Here is a 6457-nt window from a genome sequence, read left to right as displayed (position 1 = left end):
GACAGACAGACAGACAGACAGACAGACAGACAGACAGACAGACAGACAGACAGACAGACAGACAGACAGACAGACAGACAGACAGACAGACAGACAGACAGACAGACAGACAGACAGACAGACAGACAGACAGACAGACAGACAGACAGACAGACAGACAGACAGACAGACAGACAGACAGACAGACAGACAGACAGACAGACAGACAGACAGACAGACAGACAGACAGACAGACAGACAGACAGACAGACAGACAGACAGACAGACAGACAGACAGACAGACAGACAGACAGACAGACAGACAGACAGACAGACAGACAGACAGACAGACAGACAGACAGACAGACAGACAGACAGACAGACAGACAGACAGACAGACAGACAGACAGACAGACAGACAGACAGACAGACAGACAGACAGACAGACAGACAGACAGACAGACAGACAGACAGACAGACAGACAGACAGACAGACAGACAGACAGACAGACAGACAGACAGACAGACAGACAGACAGACAGACAGACAGACAGACAGACAGACAGACAGACAGACAGACAGACAGACAGACAGACAGACAGACAGACAGACAGACAGACAGACAGACAGACAGACAGACAGACAGACAGACAGACAGACAGACAGACAGACAGACAGACAGACAGACAGACAGACAGACAGACAGACAGACAGACAGACAGACAGACAGACAGACAGACAGACAGACAGACAGACAGACAGACAGACAGACAGACAGACAGACAGACAGACAGACAGACAGACAGACAGACAGACAGACAGACAGACAGACAGACAGACAGACAGACAGACAGACAGACAGACAGACAGACAGACAGACAGACAGACAGACAGACAGACAGACAGACAGACAGACAGACAGACAGACAGACAGACAGACAGACAGACAGACAGACAGACAGACAGACAGACAGACAGACAGACAGACAGACAGACAGACAGACAGACAGACAGACAGACAGACAGACAGACAGACAGACAGACAGACAGACAGACAGACAGACAGACAGACAGACAGACAGACAGACAGACAGACAGACAGACAGACAGACAGACAGACAGACAGACAGACAGACAGACAGACAGACAGACAGACAGACAGACAGACAGACAGACAGACAGACAGACAGACAGACAGACAGACAGACAGACAGACAGACAGACAGACAGACAGACAGACAGACAGACAGACAGACAGACAGACAGACAGACAGACAGACAGACAGACAGACAGACAGACAGACAGACAGACAGACAGACAGACAGACAGACAGACAGACAGACAGACAGACAGACAGACAGACAGACAGACAGACAGACAGACAGACAGACAGACAGACAGACAGACAGACAGATACTGTCAAAGTGGGAAATGTTCGCCAAGAAATGCTTTGCATTTAAAATGTAGAAATAGTACTGCACAGCGTAGTTTAGTGATGGTGACTTCAAGTATTTGAGTTTGACAGAGTTTGCTGTTTTATGGGTGTTATATGGGTGCTAAATATCTGGGGCGCGTGTTAAAGACCGGGCACAAAATCTACGCAGCATTATTTGCCTCCGAAATCTAGCGGTTATGACGAAAACGACGAGGACGAGGACTAGGAGGGTGGTTTGGTTTGGTGCCTGGTGTAATGGCGTAACAGCTGGTTGGGTTCGTTGGTTGGCTGGCTCATGTTCCTCTACGAGTGGTTCATACCAAGTATGGGGGATGGTCCAGGAATCGGGTGAGTTACTAAAAGAATTAGTCAAGTGTAAAACGAACTACTCATAGTCAAGTCTAAACAGAAAGAGCCATGAAAAATTTTGAAAAGATAAAAGAAATTGTCCGTCAAAGAATAAGGACAAATAGTCAGATAAAGAGTTAAGTCGTTAAAATAGTCCTGATCATTTTATAAACATCACACCAGCTGCACCAACATCCCTATGATAATGTCTTAGAGACGAGGCTCCCAAAGGTAGATATCGGGAATGGCCAGTGGCGTAGCAACAGGAGGGGCCGGAATGCCGTGGGCCCCTGGTGCAAGGGGCCAGGGGGGGGGGGGTGTCATAAACGCCTGAAGACACCCCTCTTTCCGCCGGCTTGACTGGGCGCAAATTGCTAAGAATGTTCCGGTATCCAGTAGCCCGAGCTCATGCACCCGATGCGTTGCGCCGCAGAATTGTCGGCTGCAGCTCTATCAACACCCCACGAAATAATTGCACGAATGTGCGGGCCAACAAATTTAATTCGCGAAATGGTCGCTAAACTATTCGCCTTAGCGGAACGTTTCATGTGGGGTGCGCTCGTGCTGTGCGTTCATGCTGGGAGCAGGAGTCGCGAAACATACAGTGAGGCGTTGTAAGGCGTTGGGGCTCTTGGGTCCCTCTTCCGTTCAGAACGCGCAGCGAAGACGAACAAAGACAGCAGCAAGAGGGCGTTCAACCGGCGCGCCCGGCGCTCGCGTTAACGGCGAAGTGTTCGTTGAGAGCGACGTTGCCTAAGTGGGGCCGTCAAAAGTCGCGAATGGGATTCTCTGGATCGTCTTCAGACTCGGTTCGGCCAAAGAGTTTGGAGGCGTATGACTCGACAGCGCTGTAGTCGCGGGCCCGGCGCGATGTTCCGCTCGCGTTTACTTCCCCTCTCCCGCTCGCTCCGAGAAGCCGCTGCGAAACCTGTTGTTATGTTTCACGCTTTTCTTCTTACCGACGAAAGTTTCAGAAAACTGTTGTTGTGTGACTTCATGTCACAAGTACAGTGTCTGTATCAGCTGCACAGAATTTTATAAAAAAAACGTGAATTTTGTAAGGATATCTCCCGAGCGAGATTCTATGAAGTTATGTCTTTTTCTGATTACTAGGAACTCGGTAGCGCGAAAAATATGGCAGATAAGTAATAAACATATCCTTAATAATCCCGTAGTTAGTACTTATAGAGGAAGCACTTCAATTCGAGAATTGAGGACTCAAAGTCATATTATTAACTCAACAAAAACTTCTTAAACAAAATCGTTTTGGGTGCTACAGCCCAGTATATGGCAGCAGCGAAAGACATATGAAATAGTGGACCAGTCACGTTGATACCTTAATCCTCTCCGTTGCGAGTGCAGACCAAAATTAGTGCAAGCTTTCGCTGGCACGGGCTTCATCGCGCCCTTTTCTTTCTTTTCTTTATGGTGACGCCAAGAATCGACGCAACGCGTGCTCTATTCTGTTCCCAATCTTGCTATGGTACCGCAGCTCGCATAATCACGTTTGTCCGTATAGCAGCAAATGAAAACAAGGCTTTATTGATCAGAATGAAGAGAACTCGCAATTGTCATAGCATAGGCGCCCGCGTAGCGGCGAGGCAGGTAGCGTTTTCTAATAGGGGGGGGAGACCAGCGTCACTGACAAACAATTTAATTTTCGTTTTCGTTCAGCGCTGCCCACAGACAAAATACTGCGTGCCATAGTACCTACGAAGATTTTTGTGAAGTTGCTGTTGGGCAAGATATGAATGTCGGACTTCAGTTTTGCAAATGCAATGGTGCCGCTAAAATTGGTAATTAAAACTTTATTATAAATATATTTTTGTTACTTGTGACGTGAGTCATGTTTTCCACGACGCCGCATTTGTAGTGGCTGCCAAGCCTTACAGTCTGACAGAAGACGTGCACATGGGCTTATCACACGTTATCAGTGCAGCACCCTGTGTTATTTGGTGCAGGAAAAATAGCGTGTACATCTGCTGCATTCGCGATCTCACGGAAAGAAAGGGAAGCAGAGGGGGACCCGGGGAACGTGCGCCGTATCCAAGGCGGCTGTACTGGTTCTGAAACCCGGAAATTGTCGATATCCTCGTCTTCCTCGACTACATCAGGGGGAGGGGGGGGGGGGTGACAGGAGACCTATGGGCCCGGGTGCCAGACGACCTGGCTACGCCACTGGGAATGGCTAGATTCAGTCTAGCACCATGAACCCGTCTTCCTAAAGTGGGCTTGCTTAATTATAAGCATGGCGACATGCAACAACAAGCGTTCTATTGCCTCAGCCTCAGCACAATATTAGCCCATGAAGGAGGATGCCAGACCGGATTGATGCAGATAATACTGTAATGCAGGTATTTGATAGCGGTATTTGTTAAACAGGAATTCAACCTTTCTAGTACGGAAGACGTTTCTGCTGCAATGGAATAGGAAGAGTGTGTAATCAGTTAATTTGTTAATGATTTGTTAATGATATGACTGCAGGTCTCCTGAACCTAGCAGCCGTTATGAAAGCTGACACGGGAAGAACCGAGAATGGGACCAGTAAAAACCGTTCTTGCCGAGCTAACTGATAATTCATTCATTGCTAATCTTTTGCGACCAGGTAACCATACAAATCTTATTGTTGTTAAGTGAGGGGTTATTAGACAATGAAAATTACCTGTATGTGAACAACTACTTGCAGTGAGAGCTGAACATAAAGATAAGGAACCGGTTACTGAAAGAACTTCTGAGATTGATGAGTTCCCTTTTCGTAGGGCTAATATAACCGCCAGGAACTCGACTGAAAATACCGCTGTGTAGTCAGGAAGTCGCAAGCAGAACGATAAGTCAAAAGAGGAAAAAAAAATGCGACTTCCAGATTTTTCTTCGGTTTGCGACGCATGTGTCGCTATGATGACGTTTATCTTTAGCTGCATAAAGTGATTGTGAAACAGGTCATTTAATATATTGCAAGACAGATGTTTCGCGTTGTTCAGAGAGATATTAACGCGATCGCGTTAAGGGCCGCGTGTCGCAAGAGATCCGACGTCGACGTCGGACGTCGCTTGTCGAAAAGTCATCTCGAACCACACACACGCAGGTCCTACGCGAGTAGCAGAGACGTTAGTGAACTAATTGAATTCCTCAGAGTAAAATACGCGAGAAAAATTGTAATGTACGACCTAAACAAAACCTACAGACATGATAGCATCGGAGTTTAATTTGGAAATACCGGAGAACATAATTCTGTTACGCGAAAACTCGAACAGAAACCGCTTTTCCGAGCGGCGGGACCCGCTCGCTTCCTTGCAACACAATCGCCCTTCTCTCCGCACATCGGCAGGAAAACTGCGATCGCCGGGAAGCGTGACAAGCAGTCAGGGATCTTTAAAATCTATCGCGTTCCATTCTCAAAGGCGAAGCGTAAGGGCGCTCCAAATTTTCATCAAATGCAACATGGAGATCCTCTCCCAGTGCCGATTAAGAGGGGCCTCACATAATCGTACAATTAAGGGACCAACAAGTGCCTGTACGAAGATGACCTGAGGAATGTTGAACCGAGGCCAGGAAGATTGCAAAAATACTACAGGTTGAGAAATAAAAATGGAGTGTAACATTTTAGGCGAATCATACATCCTCGAGAATGTTTCGACCGTTAGTAAACGAAATCTACACAAGATATACGGCAAGCATGCTTCTAGGTATAATACATTGATGGTAACAAACTTTGGTAAACCGAGGCATAGGCGTGGAGCTTCCCATTCCAGAAGTACGACGGGGCGTAACTTATATGCAAACGCACCTCAATATTTAACACATTAAAATTACAAAATTGGCAGTACATACATTTTATAAATAATCGCAAGAGGGTCACCGTATCCGAAATAAATATTGCCATCACTATACACCGCTTTGCTGGTCATTGATTTAATAAAACGTAGTGTTCTATACCATCATAAGCTTTTGATATACCTAAAGTTGCTATAGTTGCAATTTGTTCCTGGCGTCGTGCTACATTTATCCGGTCTGCCAAGTACACATGAGCGTGACAAATGCAAGAGCAAGATCGAAATCCAATTTGTCAAGGGTTAAGCGTATCTTTGTGCTCAGCAAATTTCTTAATACGAACAGAACATTCAGAATTCTTTCTAGTAATTTAGCCAAATTAGTAATTAGAGCAATTGGTTTATTGAAGTCCGACGTGTATGCTTCACAATTATATTTAAGAGCCGGAATAATTTTGGCGAGTTTCAGCCTAGCGGGAATCCACGCAAATTGGGCAGAATAGTTTACTACAATTATAAGGTCATAAGCTCAACATTTTTTTGCATTCTCCCGGTTACTCTTTTAGCACTAGAGGAGGAATCTGGCAGACTTTCCGCTCCCTTAGCCAGTTCAAACATGAACGTCCCTGTAAAGTCTTCTGACCTGATTCATAACTTGGTACATGAAGGACGAAGTGGAGGAGGAAGAATAAAGATTTTATTGATGAGGAAAAAAAATGGCGGGAGGGAGCGCTGCAGGGTGCGTCCCTATTCCAAGACTCCAGTGGCCACCGCGACCCACCCAGCTTGATCCAGGAGATTGCAAAGAGAATCTGCTCCCTAAACGTTTTGCGATAGCTTCCAACATCTGCGTCATTTCTTCTCTAGTGAAAACATCCGAGTCGATGTTCCTCTGACAACGAAGTATTTTTTCTACTACGAAGA

Source organism: Dermacentor albipictus, chromosome 9 (assembly GCF_038994185.2).
Source record: "Dermacentor albipictus isolate Rhodes 1998 colony chromosome 9, USDA_Dalb.pri_finalv2, whole genome shotgun sequence".
In the NCBI taxonomy this organism is placed as follows: Eukaryota; Metazoa; Arthropoda; class Arachnida; order Ixodida; family Ixodidae; genus Dermacentor; species Dermacentor albipictus.
The sequence above is the reverse complement of the archived record's forward strand: the minus strand, read 5'-3'. Positions refer to the sequence as shown.